This window comes from Calliopsis andreniformis, unplaced genomic scaffold (assembly GCF_051401765.1).
Source record: "Calliopsis andreniformis isolate RMS-2024a unplaced genomic scaffold, iyCalAndr_principal scaffold0051, whole genome shotgun sequence".
NCBI lineage: Eukaryota > Metazoa > Arthropoda > Insecta > Hymenoptera > Andrenidae > Calliopsis > Calliopsis andreniformis.
The window spans coordinates 2,404,212-2,427,883 of record NW_027480460.1 but is presented as its reverse complement, the minus strand read 5'-3'; positions in this window follow the sequence as shown (position 1 = coordinate 2,427,883).

Genomic DNA, 23,672 nt, shown 5'->3' with positions numbered 1-23,672 from the left:
TCTACGTTCCGCGCAACCTAGGCTTCACTCTATGGCGTTCTTCCACTACATCGAATAGCAACGGCCTCAGAAGTCAACGCCTGAAGCATAAAATACAATAAAAATACAACAGTCTTTCCGTCCTATAACAGGAATAATTGCAACCCGTGTGAAAGTGATGGTCATTTGTACGTTCCAGGCAACCTAGGCTTCACTCTAGGGCGTTGTTCCACCAGATTGAATTGTTAGGGCCTAAGAAGTCAACGCTAGAATCATAAGATAGTATATAAATATAACAGTTTTTCCATCGTATAGAACGAATAATAGCAACCAGTGTGAAAGTTATGGTCACTTCTACGGTCCGGGCAACCTAGGCTTCACACTAGGGCGTTGCTCGACCAGATCAAACAGTTAGGGCCTTAGAAGTCAACGCCAGAAGCATAAAATACAATATAAATACAATAGCTTTTCCATCGTATAGAACGAATAATAGCAACCAGTGTGAAAGTTAACGTCATTTCTACTTTCCGGGCAACCTATGCTTCACCCTAGGGCGTTGCTCCAACAGATTGAATAGTTAGGGCCTTAGAAGTCAACGCCCGATGCATAAAATACAAAATAAATAGAACAGCTGTTCCATCGTATAAAACGAATAATTGCTACCAGTTTGAAAGTTATGGTAATTTCTACGTTCCGGGCAACCTTGGTTTCACTCTATGGCGTTGCTCCAGCAGATCGCATAGCTAGGGACTTAGAACTCAACGCCATAAGAATAAAATACAATGTAAGTGCAACAGTTTTTCCATCGTATAAAATGTATAATTGGAGACATTGTGAAAGTAATGGTCATTTCTACGTTCCAGGCAACCTAGGCGTCACTCTAGGGCGCTACTCCACCACATTTAGTAGCTACGGCCTTAGAAGTCAACGCTAGAAGCATAAAATACAATAAAAATGCAACAGTTTTTCGATCGTATAGCATGAATAATTGCAACGGGTGTGAATGTTATGGTCATTTCTACGTTCCGGGCAACCTAGGCTTGACTCTAGGGCGTGGCTCCACCAGATCAAACAGCTAGGGCCTTAGAAGTCAACGCCCGAAGCATAAAATACAATATAAATATAACAGTTTTTCCATCCTATAAAACGAACAATTTCAACCAGTGTGAATGTTATGGTCACTTCTACATTCGGAGCAACCTAGGCTTCACTCTAGGGCGTTGTTCCACCAGATCGAACAGTTAGGGCCTAAGAAGGCAACGTCAGAAGCGTAAAATACAATAAAAATACAACAGTTTTTCCATCATATAACAGGAATAATTGCAACCAGATTGAAAGTGATGGTCATTTCTACGTTCCGGGCAACCTAGGCTTCACTCTAGGGCGTTCTTCCACCAGATTGAATTGTTAGGGCCTAAGAAGTCAACGCCAGAAGCATAAGATACAATTTAAATACAACAGTTTTTCCATCATATAACAGGAATAATTGCAACCAGTTTGAAAGTGATGGTCATTTCTACGTTCCGGGCAACCTAGGCTTCACTCTAGGGCGTTGCTCCAACAGATTGAATAGTTCGGGCCTTAGCAGTCAACGCCCGAAGCATAAAATACAATATAATTACAACAGTTTTTCCATCATATAACAGGAATAATTGCAACCAGTTTGAAAGTGATGGTCATTTCTACGTTCCGGGCAACCTAGGCTTCACGCTAGGGCGTTGCTCCACCAGATCGAATAGTTAGTGCCTTACAAGTCACCGCCAGAAGCATAAAATACAATATAAATACAACAGTTTTTCCAACGTACAAAACGAATAATTGCAACCAGTATGAAAGTTATGGTCACTTCTACGTTCCGGGCAACCTAGGCTTCACTCTATGGCGTTCTTCCACTACATCGAATAGCAACGGCCTCAGAAGTCAATGCCTGAAGCATAAAATACAGTAAAAATACAACAGTCTTTCCGTCCTATAACAGGAATAATTGCACCCCGTGTGAAAGTGATGGTCATTTGTACGTTCCAGGCAACCTTGGCTACACTGTAGGGTGTTGCTCCACCAGATCGAATAGGTAGGGCCATAGAAGTCTACGCCCGAAGTATAAAATACAACAAAAATACAATCGTCTTTCCATCCTATAATAGGAATAATTGCAACCCTTGTGAAAGTGATGGTCATTTCTACGTTATAGGCAACCTAGGCTTCACTCTAGGGCGTTGTTCCACCAGATCGAATAGTTAGGGGCTAAGAAGTCAACGCCAGAAGCATAAAATACAATATAAGCACAACAGTTTTTCCATCGTATAAAACGAATAATTGCTACCAGTATGGAAGTGATGGTCACTTCTACCTTCCGGGCAACCTAGGCTTCACTCTAGGGCGTTGCTCCACCAGATCAAACAGTTAGGGCCTTAGAAGTCAACACCCGAAGCATAAAATACAAAATAAATAGAACAGTTTTTGCATTGTATAAAACGAATAATAGCAACCAGTGTGAAAGTTATAGCCATTTCTACGCTCCGGGCAACCTAGGCTTCACTCTAGGGCGTTGCTCCACCAGATCAAACAACTAGGGCCTTAGAAGTCAACGCCCGAAGCATAAAATACAATATAAATATGACAGTTTTTCCATCGTATACAACGAATAATAGCAACAAGTGTGAAAGTTATCGTCATTTCTACTTTCCGGGCAACCTAGGCTTCACCCTAGGGCGTTGCTCCAACAGATTGAATAGTTAGGGCCTTAGAAGTCAACGCCCGATGCATAAAATACAAAATAAATAGAACAGTTTTTCCATCGTGTAAAACGAATAATTGCTACCGGTGTGAAGGTTATGGTCATTTCTACGTTCCGCTCAACCTAGGCTTCACCATAGGGCGTTGTTCCACCAGATCGAATAGTTAGGGCCTAAGAAGTGAACACCAGATACATAAAATACAATATAAATGCAACAGATTTTCCATCATACAAAACGAATAATTGCAACCAGTAGGAAAGCTATGGTCATTTCTAGGTTCCGGGCAACCTAGGGTTCACCCCAGGTCGTTGTTCCACCAGATCGAACAGTTAGGGCCTAAGAAGTGAACGCCAGCAGCATAAAAAAAATATAAGTACAACAGTTCTTCCATCAAATTAAACGAATAATTGCAACCAGTATGAAAGCTATGGTCATTTCTACGTTCCGGGCAACCTAGGCGTCACTCTAGTGCGTTGCTCCACCACATCTAATAGCTACGGCCTTAGACGTCAACGACAGAAGCATAAAATACAATAATGATGCAACAGCTTTTCCATCGTATAAAACGAATAATTCCACCCAGTGTGAAAGTTATTGTCATTTCTACTTTCCGCGCAACCTAGGCTTCACCCTAGGCCGTTGCTCCAACAGATTGAATAGTTAGGACCTTAGAAGTCAATGCCCGAAGCATAAAATGCAATAAAAATACAACAGTTTTTCCATCATATGACAGGAATAATTGCAACCAGTTTGAAAGTGAGGGTCATTTCTACGTTCCGGGCAACCTAGGCTTCACTCTAGGGCGGTGCTCCACCAGATCGAATAGTTAGGGCCTCAGAAGTCAACGCCCGAAGCATAAAATGCAATAAAAATACAACAGTGTTTCCATCATCTAACAGGAGTAATTGCAACGAGTTTGAAAGTGATGGCCAATTCTACGTTCCGCGCAACCTAGGCTTCACTCCAGGGCGTTGCTCCACCAGATCGAATAGTTACGGCCTAAGAAGACAACGCCAGAAGCATAAAATACAATATAAATATAACAGCTTTTCCATCGTATAAAACGAACAATTTCAACCAGTGTGAATGTTATGGTCATTTCTACATTCGGTGACACCTAGGCTTCACTCTAGGGCGTTGATCCACCAGATAGAATAGTTAGGGCCTTAGAAGTCAACGCCAGAAGCATAAATTTCAATAAAGATGCAACAGTTTTTCCATCGTATAGCAGGAATAACTGCAAACAGTGTGAAAGTACTGGTCATTTCTACGTTCCGGGTAACCTAGGCTTCACTCTAGGGCGTTGTTCCACCAGATCGAACAGTTAGGGCCTAAGAAGGCAACGCCAGAAGCATAAAATACAATAAAAATACAACAGTCTTTCCATCCTATAACAGGAATAATTGCAACCCTTGTGAAAGTGATAGTCATTTGTACGTTGCAGGAAACCTAGGCATTACTCTAGGGCGTTGTTCCACCAGATCGAATTGTTAGGGCCTAAGAAGTCAACGCCAGAAGCATAAGATACAATATAAATATAACAGTTATTCCATCGTATAGAAAGAATAATAGCAACCAGTGTGAAATTATGGTCATTTCTACGTTGCGGGCAACCTAGGCTTCACGCCCAGGGCGTTGCTCCACCAGATCAAACAGTTAGGGCCTTAGAAGTCAACGCCCGAAGCATAAAATACAAAATAAATAGAACAGTTTTTCCATTGTATAAAACGAATAATTGCTACCAGTGTAAAAGCTATGGTCATTTCTACTTTCCGGGCAACCTAGGCTACACCCTAGGGCGTTGGTCCACCAGATCGAATAGTTAGGGCCTTAGAAGTCAACGCCAGAATCATAAAATACAATAAAGATGCAACAGCTTTTCCATCGTATTAAGCGAATAATTTCAACCAGTGTGAATGTTATGGTCATTTCTACATTCCGAGCAACCTAGGCTTCACTCTAGGGCGTTGATCCAACAGATTGAATAGTTAGGGCCTTAGCAGTCAACGCCCGAAGCATAAAATACAATATAAATACAACAGTTTTTCCATCATATAACAGGAATAATTGCAACCAGTTTGAAAGTGATGGTCATTTCTACGTTCCGGGCAACCTAGGCTTCACTCTAGAGCGTTGCTCCACCAGATCGAATAGTTAGTGCCTTAGAAGTCAACGCCAGAAGCATTAAATACAATATAAATACAACAGTTTTTCCATCGTATTAAACGAATAATTGCAACCAGTATGAAAGTTATGGTCATTTCTACGTTCCGCGCAACCTAGGCTTCACTCTATGGCGTTCTTCCACTACATCGAATAGCAACGGCCTCAGAAGTCAACGCCTGAAGCATAAAATACAATAAAAATACAACAGTCTTTCCGTCCTATAACAGGAATAATTGCAACCCGTGTGAAAGTGATGGTCATTTGTACGTTCCAGGCAACCTAGGCTTCACTCTAGGGCGTTGTTCCACCAGATTGAATTGTTAGGGCCTAAGAAGTCAACGCTAGAATCATAAGATAATATATAAATATAACAGTTTTTCCATCGTATAGAACGAATAATAGCAACCAGTGTGAAAGTTATGGTCACTTCTACGGTCCGGGCAACCTAGGCTTCACACAAGGGCGTTGCTCCACCAGATCAAACAGTTAGGGCCTTAGAAGTCAACGCCCGAAGCATAAAATACAAAATAAATAGAACAGTTTTTCCATCGTATAGAACGAATAATAGCTACCAGTGTGAAAGTTAACGTCATTTCTACTTTCCGGCAACCTATGCTTCACCCTAGGGCGTTGCTCCAACAGATTGAATAGTTAGGGCCTTAGAAGTCAACGCCCGATGCATAAAATACAAAATAAATAGAACAGTTGTTCCATCGTATAAAACGAATAATTGCTACCAGTTTGCAAGTTATGGTAATTTCTACGTTCCGGGCAACCTTGGTTTCACTCTATGGCGTTGCTCCAGCAAATCGCATAGCTAGGGACTTAGAACTCAACGCCATAAGAATAAAATACAATGTAAGTGCAACAGTTTTTCCATCGTATAAAATGAATAATTGGAGACATTGTGAAAGTAATGGTCATTTCTACGTTCCAGGCAACCTAGGGGTCACTCTAGGGCGCTACTCCGCCACATTTAGTAGCTACGGCCTTAGAAGTCAACGCTAGAAGCATAAAATACAATAAAAATGCAACAGTTTTTCGATCGTATAGCATGAATAATTGCAACGGGTGTGAATGTTATGGTCATTTCTACGTTCCGGGCAACCTAGGCTTGACTCTAGCGCGTTGCTCCACCAGATCAAACAGCTAGGGCCTTAGAAGTCAACGCCCGAAGCATAAAATACAATATAAATATAACAGTTTTTCCATCCTATAAAACGAACAATTTCAACCAGTGTGAATGTTATGGTCACTTCTACATTCGGAGCAACCTAGGCTTCACTCTAGGGCGTTGTTCCACCAGATCGAACAGTTAGGGCCTAAGAAGGCAACGCCAGAAGCATAAAATACAATAAAAATACAACAGTCTTTCCATCCTATAACAGGAATAATTGCAACCCTTGTGAAAGTGATAGTCATTTGTACGTTGCAGGAAACCTAGGCATCACTCTAGGGCGTTGTTCCACCAGATCGAATTGTTAGGGCCTAAGAAGTCAACGCCAGAAGCATAAGATACAATATAAATATAACAGTTATTCCATCGTATAGAAAGAATAATAGCAACCAGTGTGAAATTATGGTCATTTCTACGTTGCGGGCAACCTAGGCTTCACGCCTAGGGCGCTGCTCCACCAGATCAAACAGTTAGGGCCTTAGAAGTCAACGCCCGAAGCATAAAATACAAAATAAATAGAACAGTTTTTCCATTGTATAAAACGAATAATTGCTACCAGTGTAAAAGCTATGGTCATTTCTACTTTCCGGGCAACCTAGGCTACACCCTAGGGCGTTGCTCCACCAGATCGAATAGTTAGGGCCTTAGAAGTCAACGCCAGAATCATAAAATACAATAAAGATGCAACAGCTTTTCTATCGTATTAAGCGAATAATTTCAAAGAGTGTGAATGTTATGGTCATTTCTACATTCCGAGCAACCTAGGCTTCACTCTAGGGCGTTGATCCAACAGATTGAATAGTTAGGGCCTTAGCAGTCAACGCCCGAAGCATAAAATACAATATAAATATAACAGTTTTTCCATCGTATAGAACGAATAATAGCAACCAGTGTGAAAGTTAACGTCATTTCTACTTTCCGGGCAACCTATGCTTCACCCTAGGGCGTTGCTCCAACAGATTGAATAGTTAGGGCCTTAGAAGTCAACGCCCGATGCATAAAATACAAAATAAATAGAACAGTTTTTCCATCGTGTAAAACGAATAATTGCTACCGCTATGAAAGTTATGGTCATTTCTACGTTCCGGGTAACCTAGGCTTCACTCTAGGGCGTTCTTCCACCAGATCGAACAGTTAGGGCCTAAGAAGGCAACGCCAGAAGCATAAAATGCAATATAAATATAACAGTTTTTCCAACGTATAAAACGAATAATAGCAACCACTTGTGAAAGTTATGGTCATTTCTACGTTCCGGGCAACCTAGGCTTCACCCCAGGTAGTTGTTCCACCAGATCGAATAGTTAGGGCCTAAGAAGTGAACGCCAGCAGCATAAAATACAATATAAATACAACAGTTCTTCCATCATATAAAACGAATAATTGCAACCAGTATGAAAGTTATGGTCATTTCTACGTTCCGGGCAACCTAGGCTTCACTCTATGGCGTTCTTCCACCACATCGAATAGCTGCGGCCTCATAAGTCAACGCCTGAAGCATAAAATACAATAAAAATACAACAGTCTTTCCATCCTATAACAGGAATAATTGCAACCCGTGTGAGGGTGATGGTCATTTGTACGTTCCAGGCAACCTAGGCTTCACTCTAGGGCGTTGTTCCACCAGATTGAATTGTTAGGGCCTAAGAAGTCAACGCCAGAAGCATAAGATACAATTTAAATACAACAGTTTTTCCATCATATAACAGGAATAATTGCAACCAGTTTGAAAGTGATGGTCATTTCTACGTTCCGGGCAACCTAGGCTTCACTCTAGGGCGTTGCTCCAACAGATTGAATAGTTCGGGCCTTAGCAGTCAACGCCCGAAGCATAAAATACAATATAATTACAACAGTTTTTCCATCATATAACAGGAATAATTGCAACCAGTTTGAAAGTGATGGTCATTTCTACGTTCCGCGCAACCTAGGCTTCACGCTAGGGCGTTGCTCCACCAGATCGAACAGTTAGTGCCTTAGAAGTCACCGCCAGAAGCATAAAATACAATATAAATACAACAGTTTTTCCAACGTACAAAACGAATAATTGCAACCAGTATGAAAGTTATGGTCACTTCTACGTTCCGGGCAACCTAGGCTTCACTCTATGGCGTTCTTCCACTACATCGAATAGCAACGGCCTCAGAAGTCAATGCCTGAAGCATAAAATACAGTAAAAATACAACAGTCTTTCCGTCCTGTATCAGGGATAATTGCAACCCGTGTGAAAGTGATGGTCATTTGTACGTTCCAGCAACCTAGGCTTCACTCTAGGGCGTTGTTCCACCAGATCGAATTGTTAGGGCCTAAGAAGTCAACGCCCGATGCATAAAATACAAAATAAATAGAACAGTTTTTCCATCGCGTAAAACGAATAATTGCTACCGTTGTGAAAGTTATGGTCATTTCTACGTTCCGGTCAACCTAGGCTTCACTCTAGGGCGTTGCTCCACCAGATCAAACTGTTAGGGCCTTAGAAGTCAACGCCCGAAGCATAAAATACAATATAAATATAACAGTTTTTCCATCCTATAAAACGAACAATTTCAACCAGTGTGAATGTTATGGTCACTTCTACATTCGGAGCAACCTAGGCTTCACTCTAGGGCGTTGTTCCACCAGATCGAACAGTTAGGGCCTAAGAAGGCAACGCCAGAAGCATAAAATACAATAAAAATACAACAGTCTTTCCATCCTATAACAGGAATAATTGCAACCCTTGTGAAAGTGATAGTCATTTGTACGTTGCAGGAAACCTAGGCATCACTCTAGGGCGTTGTTCCACCAGATCGAATTGTTAGGGCCTAAGAAGTCAACGCCAGAAGCATAAGATACAATATAAATATAACAGTTATTCCATCGTATAGAAAGAATAATAGCAACCAGTGTGAAATTATGGTCATTTCTACGTTGCGGGCAACCTAGGCTTCACGCCCAGGGCGCTGCTCCACCAGATCAAACAGTTAGGGCCTTAGAAGTCAACGCCCGAAGCATAAAATACAAAATAAATAGAACAGTTTTTCCATTGTATAAAACGAATAATTGCTACCAGTGTAAAAGCTATGGTCATTTCTACTTTCCGGGCAACCTAGGCTACACCCTAGGGCGTTGCTCCACCAGATCGAATAGTTAGGGCCTTAGAAGTCAACGCCAGAATCATAAAATACAATAAAGATGCAACAGCTTTTCTATCGTATTAAGCGAATAATTTCAAAGAGTGTGAATGTTATGGTCATTTCTACATTCCGAGCAACCTAGGCTTCACTCTAGGGCGTTGATCCAACAGATTGAATAGTTAGGGCCTTAGCAGTCAACGCCCGAAGCATAAAATACAATATAAATATAACAGTTTTTCCATCGTATAGAACGAATAATAGCAACCAGTGTGAAAGTTAACGTCATTTCTACTTTCCGGGCAACCTATGCTTCACCCTAGGGCGTTGCTCCAACAGATTGAATAGTTAGGGCCTTAGAAGTCAACGCCCGATGCATAAAATACAAAATAAATAGAACAGTTTTTCCATCGTGTAAAACGAATAATTGCTACCGCTATGAAAGTTATGGTCATTTCTACGTTCCGGGTAACCTAGGCTTCACTCTAGGGCGTTCTTCCACCAGATCGAACAGTTAGGGCCTAAGAAGGCAACGCCAGAAGCATAAAATGCAATATAAATATAACAGTTTTTCCAACGTATAAAACGAATAATAGCAACCACTTGTGAAAGTTATGGTCATTTCTACGTTCCGGGCAACCTAGGCTTCACCCCAGGTAGTTGTTCCACCAGATCGAATAGTTAGGGCCTAAGAAGTGAACGCCAGCAGCATAAAATACAATATAAATACAACAGTTCTTCCATCATATAAAACGAATAATTGCAACCAGTATGAAAGTTATGGTCATTTCTACGTTCCGGGCAACCTAGGCTTCACTCTATGGCGTTCTTCCACCACATCGAATAGCTGCGGCCTCATAAGTCAACGCCTGAAGCATAAAATACAATAAAAATACAACAGTCTTTCCATCCTATAACAGGAATAATTGCAACCCGTGTGAGGGTGATGGTCATTTGTACGTTCCAGGCAACCTAGGCTTCACTCTAGGGCGTTGTTCCACCAGATTGAATTGTTAGGGCCTAAGAAGTCAACGCCAGAAGCATAAGATACAATTTAAATACAACAGTTTTTCCATCATATAACAGGAATAATTGCAACCAGTTTGAAAGTGATGGTCATTTCTACGTTCCGGGCAACCTAGGCTTCACTCTAGGGCGTTGCTCCAACAGATTGAATAGTTCGGGCCTTAGCAGTCAACGCCCGAAGCATAAAATACAATATAATTACAACAGTTTTTCCATCATATAACAGGAATAATTGCAACCAGTTTGAAAGTGATGGTCATTTCTACGTTCCGCGCAACCTAGGCTTCACGCTAGGGCGTTGCTCCACCAGATCGAACAGTTAGTGCCTTAGAAGTCACCGCCAGAAGCATAAAATACAATATAAATACAACAGTTTTTCCAACGTACAAAACGAATAATTGCAACCAGTATGAAAGTTATGGTCACTTCTACGTTCCGGGCAACCTAGGCTTCACTCTATGGCGTTCTTCCACTACATCGAATAGCAACGGCCTCAGAAGTCAATGCCTGAAGCATAAAATACAGTAAAAATACAACAGTCTTTCCGTCCTGTATCAGGGATAATTGCAACCCGTGTGAAAGTGATGGTCATTTGTACGTTCCAGCAACCTAGGCTTCACTCTAGGGCGTTGTTCCACCAGATCGAATTGTTAGGGCCTAAGAAGTCAACGCCCGATGCATAAAATACAAAATAAATAGAACAGTTTTTCCATCGCGTAAAACGAATAATTGCTACCGTTGTGAAAGTTATGGTCATTTCTACGTTCCGGTCAACCTAGGCTTCACTCTAGGGCGTTGCTCCACCAGATCAAACTGTTAGGGCCTTAGAAGTCAACGCCCGAAGCATAAAATACAAAATAAATAGAACTGTTTTTCCATCGTATAAAACGAATAATTGCAACCAGTATGAAAGTTAACGTCATTTCTACGTTCCGGGCAACCTAGGCTTCACTCTAGGGCGTTGCTCCACCAGATCGAATAGTTACGGCCTAAGAAGACAACGCCAGAAGCATTAAATACAAAATAAATAGAGCAGTTTTTCCATTGTATAAAACAAATAATTGCGACCAGTGTGAAAGTTATAGTCATTTCTACGTTCCGGGCAACCTAGGCTTCACTCTAGGGCGGTGCTCCACCAGATCGAATAGTTAGGGCCTCAGAAGTCAACGCCTGAAGCATAAAATACAATAAAAATACAACAGTCTTTCCGTCCTATAACAGGAATAATTGCAACCCGTGTGAAAGTGATGGTCATTTGTACGTTCCAGGCAACCTTGGCTACACTGTAGGGTGTTGCTCCACCAGATCGAATAGGTAGGGCCATAGAAGTCTACGCCCGAAGTATAAAATACAATAAAAATACAATCGTCTTTCCATCCTATAATAGGAATAATTGCAACCCTTGTGAAAGTGATGGTCATTTCTACGTTATAGGCAACCTAGGCTTCACTCTAGGGCGTTGTTCCACCAGATCGAATAGTTAGGGGCTAAGAAGTGAACGCCAGAAGCATAAAATACAATATAAGCACAACAGTTTTTCCATCGTATAAAACGAATAATTGCTACCAGTATGGAAGTGATGGTCACTTCTACGTTCCGGGCAACCTAGGCTTCACTCTAGGGCGTTGCTCCACCAGATCAAACAGTTAGGGCCTTAGAAGTCAACACCCGAAGCATAAAATACAAAATAAATAGAACAGTTTTTGCATTGTATAAAACGAATAATAGCAACCAGTGTGAAAGTTATAGACATTTCTACGCTCCGGGCAACCTAGGCTTCACTCTAGGGCGTTGCTCCACCAGATCAAACAACTAGGGCCTTAGAAGTCAACGCCCGAAGCATAAAATACAATATAAATATAACAGTTTTTCCATCGTATACAACGAATAATAGCAACAAGTGTGAAAGTTATCGTCATTTCTACTTTCCGGGCAACCTAGGCTTCACCCTAGGGCGTTGCTCCAACAGATTGAATAGTTAGGGCCTTAGAAGTCAACGCCCGATGCATAAAATACAAAATAAATAGAACAGTTTTTCCATCGTGTAAAACGAATAATTGCTACCGGTGTGAAGGTTATGGTCATTTCTACGTTCCGCTCAACCTAGGCTTCACCATAGGGCGTTGTTCCACCAGATCGAATAGTTAGGGCCTAAGAAGTGAACACCAGATGCATAAAATACAATATAAATACAACAGATTTTCCATCATACAAAACGAATAATTGCAACCAGTAGGAAAGCTATGGTCATTTCTAGGTTCCGGGCAACCTAGGGTTCACCCCAGGTCGTTGTTCCACCAGATCGAACAGTTAGGGCCTAAGAAGTGAACGCCAGCAGCATAAAAAAAATATAAGTACAACAGTTCTTCCATCAAATTAAACGAATAATTGCAACCAGTATGAAAGTTATGGTCATTTCTACGTTCCGGGCAACCTAGGCTTCACTCTAGGGCGGTGCTCCACCAGATCGAATAGTTAGGGCCTCAGAAGTCAACGCCCGAAGCATAAAATGCAATAAAAATACAACAGTGTTTCCATCATCTAACAGGAATAATTGCAACGAGTTTGAAAGTGATGGCCAATTCTACGTTCCGCGCAACCTAGGCATCACCCTAGTGCGTTGCTACACCAGATCCAATAGTTAGGGCCTTAGAATTCAAATACAGAAGCAGAAAATACAATAAAAGTGCAACAGTTCTTCAATCGTACAGCATGAATAATTGCAACCAGTGTGAAAGTAACGATCATTTCGACGTTTCGGGCATCCTAGAATTAACTCTGAGGCATTGCTCCACAAGATCGAATAGTTAGTGCCTAAGAAGTCAACGCCAGAAGCATAAAATACAATATAAATACAATAGCTTTTCCATTGTATAGAACGAATAATTGCACCCAGGGTGAAAGTTATGGTCATTTCTACGTTCCGGGCAACATAGGCTTCCCTCTTGGACGTGGCCTCACCTGACCGAATAGCTAGGACCTTGGAAGTCAAAGCCAGAAGCTGAAAAAACAATAAAAATGCAACAGTTTTTCCATCGTATAGCATGAATAGTTGCAACCAGTGAGAAATTAATGATCATTTCGACGTTTCGGGCATCCTAGACTTAACCCTGAGGCATTGCTCCACCAGGTCGAAGTGTTAGGGCCTTGGAATTCAACGCCAGGAGCATAAACTACAAAATAAATACAACAGTCTTTCAATCGTGTAAAACGAATAATTGCAACCAGTGAGAAGGTTATGGTCATATCTACGTTCCGGACAACATAGGCTTCACTGTAGGGTGTTGCTCCACCAGATCGAATAGGTAGGGCCATAGAAGTCAACGCCCGAAGCCAAAAACACGATAAATATAAAAGAGTTTTTCCATCGTATACCAGGAATAATTGCAACCAGTGTGAAAGTGATGGTCATTTCTACGTTCCGGGCATCCTAGGCTTAACTCTGAGGCCTTGCTACACCAAATCGAAGAGATAGGGCCTTAGAAGTCAACGCCAGAAGCATAAAATACAATATAAATACAACAGCTTTGCCATCGTATAAAATGAATTATTGCAAACAGTGTGAAGGTAATGGTCATTTCTACGTTCCGAGCAACCTAGGCTTCACTGTAGGGTGTTGCTCCGCCAGATCGAATAGGTAGGGCCTTGGAAGTCAACGCCAGAAGCATAAAATACAGAATAAGTAGAACAGTTTTTCCATGTATAAAACGAATAATTGCTACCAGTGTGAAAGTTATGGTCATTTGTACGTTCCGGGCAACCTAGGCTTCGCTCCAGGGCGTTGTAACACCAGATCGAATAGTTTGGGCCTTAGAAGTCATCGCCTGATGCATACAGTACAATAAAAATACAACAGTTTTACCATCGTATAACAGGAATAATTGCAACCAGTGTGAAAGTGATGGTCATTTCTACGATCCGGGTAACCCAGGTTTCACTCTAGGGCGTTACTCCGCCACATGGAATAGCTGCAGCCGTAGAAGTCAACGCCTGAAGCATAAAATGCAATAAAAATACCACAGTTTTTTCATCGTATGACAGGAATAATTGCAGCAAGCGTGAAGGTAATGGTCATTTCTACGTTCCGGGCAACCTAGGCATCACTCTTGGGCGTTGCTCCACCAGATCGAATAGCTAGGACCTTAGAATTCAAATACAGAAGCAGAAAATACAATAAAAAAGCAATAACTCTTCAATCGTATAACATGAATAATTGCAACCAGTGTGAAAGTAACGATCATTTCGACGTTTCGGGCATCCTAGACTTAACTCTGAGGCATTGCTCCACAAGATCGAATAGTTAGGGCCTAAGAAGTCAACGCCAGAAGCATAAAATACAATATAAATACAATAGCTTTTCCATCGTATAAAACGAATAATTGCACCCAGTGTGAAAGTTATGGTCATTTCTACGTTCCGGCCAACATAGGCTTCACTCTTGGACGTTGCCCCACCAGATCGAATAGCTAGGACCTTAGAATTCAAATACAGAAGCAGAAAATACAATAAAAATGCAACAGTTCTTCAACCGTATAGCACGAATAATTGCAACCATTATGAAAGTAACGATCATTTCGTCGTTTCGGGCAACCTAGACTTAACTCTGAGGCATTGCTCCACCAGGTCGAAGTGTTAGGGCCTTGGAACTCAACGCCAGAAGCATAAACTACAAAATAAATACAACTGCCTTTCAATCGTATAAACCGAATAATTACAATCTGTGTGAAGGTTATGGTCATATCTACGTTCCGGACAAACTAGGCTTCACTGTAGGGTGTTGCTCCACCAGATCGAATAGGTAGGGCCATAGAAGTCAACGCCCGAAGCATAAAATACGATAAATATACAAGTGTTTTTCCATCGTATAACAGGAATAATTGCAACCAGTGTGAAAGTGATGGTCATTTCTACGTTCCGGGCAACCTAGGTTTCACTCTAGGGCGTTGTACCACCAGATCGAATAGTTAGGGCTTTAGAAGTCAACGCCAGAAGCATAAAATACAAAATAAATAGAACAGTTCTTCCATGTATAAAACGGATAATTGCTACCAGTGTGAAAGTTATGGTCATTTCTACGTTCCGGGCAACCTAGGCTTCACTCTAGGGCGTTGTTCCACCAGATCGAATAGTTAGGGCCTAACAAGTCGACGCCAGAAGAATAAAATGCAATATAAGTACAACAATTTACCATCGTATAAAATGAATAATTGCAAACATTGTGAAAGTAATGGTCATTTCTACGTGCCGGGCAACCTAGGCGTCACTCTGGGGCGTTGCTCCACCACAGCTACAAGCTACGGCCTTAGAAGTCAACGCCAGAAGCATAAGATACAATAAATATGCAACTGATTTTCCATCGTATAGCATGACTAATTGCAACCAGTGCGAAAGTAATGACCATTTCGACGTTTCGGGCATCCTAGGCTTAACTCTGTGGCGTTGCTCCACCAAATCGAAGAGATAGGGCCTTAGAAGTCAACGCCAGAAGCATAAAATACAATATAAATACAACAGCTCTGCCATCGTATAAAATGAATTATTGCAAACAGTGTGAAGCTAATGGTCATTTCTACGTTCCGAGCAATCTAGGCTTCACTGTAGGGTGTTGCTCCGCCAGATCGAATCGGTAGGGCCTTAGAAGTCAACGCCAGAAGCATAAAATACAAAATAAATAGAACAGTTTTTCCATGTGTAAAACGAATAATTGCTACCAGTGTGAAAGTTATGGTCATTTCTACGTTCCGGGCAACCTAGGCTTCACTCCAGGGCGTTGTTCCACCAGATGCAATAGTTAGGGCCTAAGAAGTCAACGCCAGAAGCATAAAATACGATATAAATACTACAGCTTTTCCATCGTATAAAACGAATAATTGCTACCAGTGTGAAAGCTATGGTCATTTCTACGTTCCGGGCAACCGAGGCTTCACCCTAGGGCGTTGTTCCACCAGATGGAATAGTTAGGGCCTAAGAAGTCAGCGCCAGAAGCATAAAATACGATATAAATACAACAGCTTTTCCATCGTATAAAATGAATAATTGCAACCTGTGTGAAGGTAATGGTCATTTCTACGTTCCGAGCAACCTAGGCTTCACTGTAGTGTGTTGCTCCGCCAGATCGAATAGGTAGGGCCTTGGAAGTCATCGCCTGATGCATACAGTACAATAAAAATACAACAGTTTTACCATCGTATAAAAGGAATAATTGCAAACAGTGTGAAAGTGATGGTCATTTCTACGTTCCAGGCAACCTAGGCGTCACTCTAGGGCGCCACTACACCACATTTAGTAGCTACGGCCTTAGAAGTCAACGCTAGAAGCATAAAATACAATAAAAATGCAACAGTTTTTCGATCGTATAGCATGAATAATTGCAACGGGTGTGAATGTTATGGTCATTTCTACGTTCCGGGCAACCTAGGCTTGACTGTAGGGTGTTGCTCCACCAGATCCAATAGGTAGGGCCAAAGAAGTCAATGCCCGAAGCTTAAAATACGTAATAAATAGAACAGCTTTTCCATTCTATAAAACGAATAATTGCTACCAGTGTGAAAGTTATGTTCATTTCTACGTTCCGGGCAACCTAGGCTTCACTCTATGGCGTTCTTCCACCACATCGAATAGCTGCGGCCTCATAAGTCAACGCCTGAAGCATAAAATACAATAAAAATACAACAGTCTTTCCATCCTATAACAGGAATAATTGCAACCCGTGTGAGGGTGATGGTCATTTGTACGTTCCAGGCAACCTAGGCTTCACTCTAGGGCGTTGTTCCACCAGATCGAATTGTTAGGGCCTAAGAAGTCAACGCCAGAAGCATAAGATACAATATAAATATAACAGTTACTCCATCGTATAGAAAGAATAATAGCAACCAGTGTGAAATTTATGGTCATTTCTACGTTCCGGGCAACCTAGGCTTCACGCCTAGGGCGTTGCTCCACCAGATCAAACAGTTAGGGCCTAAGAAGTCAACGCCCGAAGCATAAAATACAAAATAAATAGAACAGTTTTTCCATTGTATAAAACGAATAATTGCTACCAGTGTAAAAGCTATGGTCATTTCTACTTTCCGGGCAACCTAGGCTACACCCTAGGGCGTTGCTCCACCAGATAGAATAGTTAGGGCCTTAGAAGTCAACGCCAGAAGCATAAAATACAATATAAGTACAACAGTTTTTCCATCGTATAAAATGAATAATCACAAACATTGCGAAAGTAATGGTCATTCCACGTTCCGGGCAACCTAGGCGTCACTGTAGTGCGTAGCTCCACCACATCTAATAGCTGCGGCCTTAGACGTCAACGACAGAAGCATAAAATACAATAATGATGCAACAGCTTTTCCATCGTATAAAACGAATAATTGCACCCAGTGTGAAAGTTATTGTCATTTCTACTTTCCGCGCAACATAGGCTTCACCCTAGGGCGTTGCTCCAACAGATTGAATAGTTAGTACCTTAGAAGTCAATGCCCGAAGCATAAAATGCAATAAAAATACAACAGTTTTTCCATCATATGACAGGAATAATTGCAACCAGTTTGAAAGTGAGGGTCATTTCTACGTTCCGGGCAACCTAGGCTTCACTCTAGGGCGGTGATCCACCAGATCGAATAGTTAGGGCCTCAGAAGTCAACGCCCGAAGCATAAAATGCAATAAAAATACAACAGTGTTTCCATCATCTAACAGGAATAATTGCAACGAGTTTGAAAGTGATGGCCAATTCTACGTTCCGCGCAACCTAGGCTTCACTCCAGGGCGTTGCACCACCAGATCGAATAGTTACGGCCTAAGAAGACAACGCCAGAAGCATAAAATACAATATAAATATAACAGTTTTTCCATCCTATAAAACGAACAATTTCAACCAGTGTGAATGTTATGGTCATTTCTACATTCGGAGAAACCTAGGCTTCACTCTAGGGCGTTGATCCACCAGATAGAATAGTTAGGGCCTTAGAAGTCAACGCCAGAAGCATAAAATTCAATAAAGATGCAACAGTTTTTCCATCGTATAGCAGGAATAACTGCAAACAGTGTGAAAGTACTGGTCATTTCTACGTTCCGGGTAACCTAGGCTTCACTCTAGGGCGTTGTTCCACCAGATCGAACAGTTAGGTCCTAAGAAGGCAACGCCAGAAGCATAAAATACAATAAAAATACAACAGTCTTTCCATCCTATAACAGGTATAATTGCAACCCTTGTGAAAGTGATAGTCATTTGTACGTTGCAGGAAACCTAGGCATCACTCTAGGGCGTTGTTCCACCAGATCGAATTGTTAGGGCCTTAGAAGTCAACGCCCGAAGCATAAAATACAAAATAAATAGAACAGTTTTTCCATTGTATAAAACGAATAATTGCTACCAGTGTAAAAGCTATGGTCATTTCTACTTTCCGGGCAACCTAGGCTACACCCTAGGGCGTTGCTCCACCAGATCGAATAGTTAGGGCCTTAGAAGTCAACGCCAGAATCATAAAATACAATAAAGATGCAACAGCTTTTCCATCGTATTAAGCGAATAATTTCAACCAGTGTGAATGTTATGGTCATTTCTACATTCCGAGCAACCTAGGCTTCACTCTAGGGCGTTGATCCAACAGATTGAATAGTTAGGGCCTTAGCAGTCAACGCCCGAAGCATAAAATACAATATAAATACAACAGTTTTTCCATCATATAACAGGAATAATAGCAACCAGTTTGAAAGTGATGGTCATTTCTACGTTCCGGGCAACCTAGGCTTCACTCTAGAGCGTTGCTCCACCAGATCGAATAGTTAGTGCCTTAGAAGTCAACGCCAGAAGCATTAAATACAATATAAATACAACAGTTTTTCCATCGTAGTAAACGAATAATTGCAACCAGTATGAATGTTATGGTCATTTCTACGTTCCGCGCAACCTAGGCTTCACTCTATGGCGTTCTTCCACTACATCGAATAGCAACGGCCTCAGAAGTCAACGCCTGAAGCATAAAGTACAATAAAAATACAACAGTCTTTCCGTCCTATAACAGGAATAATTGCAACCCGTGTGAAAGTGATGGTCATTTGTACGTTCCAGGCAACCTAGGCTTCACTCTAGCGCGTTGCTCCACCAGATCGAATAGTTAGGGCCTTAGAAGTCAACGCCAGAAGCATAAAATACAATATAAGTACAACAGTTTTTCCATCGTATAAAATGAATAATCACAAACATTGCGAAAGTAATGGTCATTCCACGTTCCGGGCAACCTAGGCGTCACTCTAGTGCGTAGCTCCACCACATCTAATAGCTACGGCCTTAGACGTCAACGACAGAAGCATAAAATACAATAATGATGCAACAGCTTTTCCATCGTATAAAACGAATAATTGCACCCAGTGTGAAAGTTATTGTCATTTCTACTTTCCGCGCAACATAGGCTTCATCCTAGGGCGTTGCTCCAACAGATTGAATAGTTAGGACCTTAGAAGTCAATGCCCGAAGCATAAAATGCAATAAAAATACAACAGTTTTTCCATCATATGACAGGAATAATTGCAACCAGTTTGAAAGTGAGGGTCATTTCTACGTTCCGGGCAACCTAGGCTTCACTCTAGGGCGGTGATCCACCAGATCGAATAGTTAGGGCCCCAGAAGTCAAAGACCGAAGCATAAGATGCAATAAAAATACAACAGTGTTTTCATCATCTAACAGGAATAATTGCAACGAGTTTGAAAGTGATGGCCTATTCTACGTTCCGCGCAACCTGGGCTTCACTCCAGGGCGTTGCTCCACCAGATCGAATAGTTACGGCCTAAGAAGACAACGCCAGAAGCATAAAATACAATATAAATATAACAGTTTTTCCATCCTATAAAACGAACAATTTCAACCAGTGTGAATGTTATGGTCACTTCTACATTCGGAGCAACCTAGGCTTCACTCTAGGGTGTTGATCCACCAGATAGAATAGTTAGGGCCTTAGAAGTCAACGCCAGAAGCATAAAATTCAATAAAGATGCAACAGTTTTTCCATCGTATAGCAGGAATAACTGCAAACAGTGTGAAAGTACTGGTCATTTCTACGTTCCGGGTATCCTAGGCTTCACTCTAGGGCGTTGTTCCATCAGATCGAACAGTTAGGGCCTAAGAAGGCAACGCCAGAAGCATAAAATACAATAAAAATACAACAGTCTTTCCATCCTATAACAGGAATAATTGCAACCCTTGTGAAAGTGATAGTCATTTGTACGTTGCAGGAAACCTAGGCATCACTCTAGGGCGTTGTTCCACCAGATCGAATTGTTAGGGCCTAAGAAGTCAACGCCAGAAGCATAAGATACAATATAAATATAACAGTTATTCCATCGTATAGAAAGAATAATAGCAACCAGTGTGAAATTATGGTCATTTCTACGTTGCGGGCAACCTAGGCTTCACGCCCAGGGCGTTGCTCCACCAGATCAAACAGTTAGGGCCTTAGAAGTCAACGCCCGAAGCATAAAATACAAAATAAATAGAACAGTTTTTCCATTGTATAAAACGAATAATTGCTACCAGTGTAAAAGCTATGGTCATTTCTACTTTCCGGGCAACCTAGGCTACACCCTAGCGCGTTGGTCCACCAGATCGAATAGTTAGGGCCTTAGAAGTCAACGCCAGAATAATAAAATACAATAAAGATGCAACAGCTTTTCCATCGTATTAAGCGAATAATTTCAACCAGTGTGAATGTTATGGTCATTTCTACATTCCGAGCAACCTAGGCTTCACTCTAGGGCGTTGATCCAACAGATTGAATAGTTAGGGCCTTAGCAGTCAACGCCCGAAGCATAAAATACAATATAAATACAACAGTTTTTCCATCATATAACAGGAATAATTGCAACCAGTTTGAAAGTGATGGTCATTTCTACGTTCCGGGCAACCTAGGCTTCACTCTAGAGCGTTGCTCCACCAGATCGAATAGTTAGTGCCTTAGAAGTCAACGCCAGAAGCATTAAATACAATATAAATACAACAGTTTTTCCATCGTATTAAACGAATAATTGCAACCAGTATGAAAGTTATGGTCATTTCTACGTTCCGCGCAACCTAGGCTTCACTCTATGGCGTTCTTCCACTACATCGAATAGCAACGGCCTCAGAAGTCAACGCCTGAAGCATAAAATACAATAAAAATACAACAGTCTTTCCGTCCTATAACAGGAATAATTGCAACCCGTGTGAAAGTGATGGTCATTTGTACGTTCCAGGCAACCTAGGCTTCACTCTAGGGCGTTGTTCCACCAGATTGAATTGTTAGGGCCTAAGAAGTCAACACTAGAATCATAAGATAGTATATAAATATAACAGTTTTTCCATCGTATAGAACGAATAATAGCAACCAGTGTGAATGTTATGGTCACTTCTACGGTCCGGGCAACCTAGGCTTCACACTAGGGCGTTGCTCCACCAGATCAAACAGTTAGGGCCTTAGAAGTCAACGCCCGAAGCATAAAATACAAAATAAATAGAACAGTTTTTCCATTGTATAAAACGAATAATTGCTACCAGTGTAAAAGCTATGGTCATTTCTACTTTCCGGGCAACCTAGGCTACACCCTAGCGCGTTGGTCCACCAGATCGAATAGTTAGGGCCTTAGAAGTCAACGCCAGAATCATAAAATACAATAAAGATGCAACAGCTTTTCCATCGTATTAAGCGAATAATTTCAACCAGTGTGAATGTTATGGTCATTTCTACATTCCGAGCAACCTAGGCTTCACTCTAGGGCGTTGATCCAACAGATTGAATAGTTAGGGCCTTAGCAGTCAACGCCCGAAGCATAAAATACAATATAAATACAACAGTTTTTCCATCATATAACAGGAATAATTGCAACCAGTTTGAAAGTGATGGTCATTTCTACGTTCCGGGCAACCTAGGCTTCACTCTAGAGCGTTGCTCCACCAGATCGAATAGTTAGTGCCTTAGAAGTCAACGCCAGAAGCATTAAATACAATATAAATACAACAGTTTTTCCATCGTATTAAACGAATAATTGCAACCAGTATGAAAGTTATGGTCATTTCTACGTTCCGCGCAACCTAGGCTTCACTCTATGGCGTTCTTCCACTACATCGAATAGCAACGGCCTCAGAAGTCAACGCCTGAAGCATAAAATACAATAAAAATACAACAGTCTTTCCGTCCTATAACAGGAATAATTGCAACCCGTGTGAAAGTGATGGTCATTTGTACGTTCCAGGCAACCTAGGCTTCACTCTAGGGCGTTGTTCCACCAGATTGAATTGTTAGGGCCTAAGAAGTCAACGCTAGAATCATAAGATAGTATATAAATATAACAGTTTTTCCATCGTATAGAACGAATAATAGCAACCAGTGTGAAAGTTATGGTCACTTCTACGGTCCGGGCAACCTAGGCTTCACACTAGGGCGTTGCTCCACCAGATCAAACAGCTAGGGCCTTAGAAGTCAACGCCCGAAGCATAAAATACAATATAAATATAACAGTTTTTCCATCGTATAGAACGAATAATAGCAACCAGTGTGAAAGTTAACGTCATTTCTACTTTCCGGGCAACCTATGCTTCACCCTAGGGCGTTGCTCCAACAGATTGAATAGTTAGGGCCTTAGAAGTCAACGCCCGATGCATAAAATACAAAATAAATAGAACAGTTGTTCCATCGTATAAAACGAATAATTGCTACCAGTTTGAAACTTATGGTAATTTCTACGTTCCGGGCAACCTTGGTTTCACTCTATGGCGTTGCTCCAGCAGATCGCATAGCTAGGGACTTAGAACTCAACGCCATAAGAATAAAATACAATGTAAGTGCAACAGTTTTTCCATCGTATAAAATGAATAATTGGAGACATTGTGAAAGTAATGGTCATTTCTACGTTCCAGGCAACCTAGGCGTCACTCTAGGGCGCTACTCCACCACATTTAGTAGCTACGGCCTTAGAAGTCAACGCTAGAAGCATAAAATACAATAAAAATGCAACAGTTTTTCGATCGTATAGCATGAATAATTGCAACGGGTGTGAATGTTATGGTCATTTCTACGTTCCGGGCAACCTAGGCTTGACTGTAGGGTGTTGCTCCACCAGATCCAATAGGTAGGGCCAAAGAAGTCAATGCCCGAAGCATAAAATACATAATAAATAGAACAGCTTTTCCATTCTATAAAACGAATAATTGCTACCAGTGTGAAAGTTATGTTCATTTCTACGTTCCGGGCAACCTAGGCTTCACTCTAGGGCGTTGCTCCACCAGATCGAATAGTTAGGGCCTAAGAAGTCAACGCCAGAAGAATAAAATGCAATATAAGTACAACAGTTTACCATCGTATAAAATGAATAATTGCAAACATTGTGAAAGTAATGATCATTTCTACGTGCCGGGCAACCTAGGCGTCACTCTGGGGCGTTGCTCCACCACAGCTACAAGCTACGGCCTTAGAAGTCAACGCCAGAAGCATAAGATACAATAAATATGCAA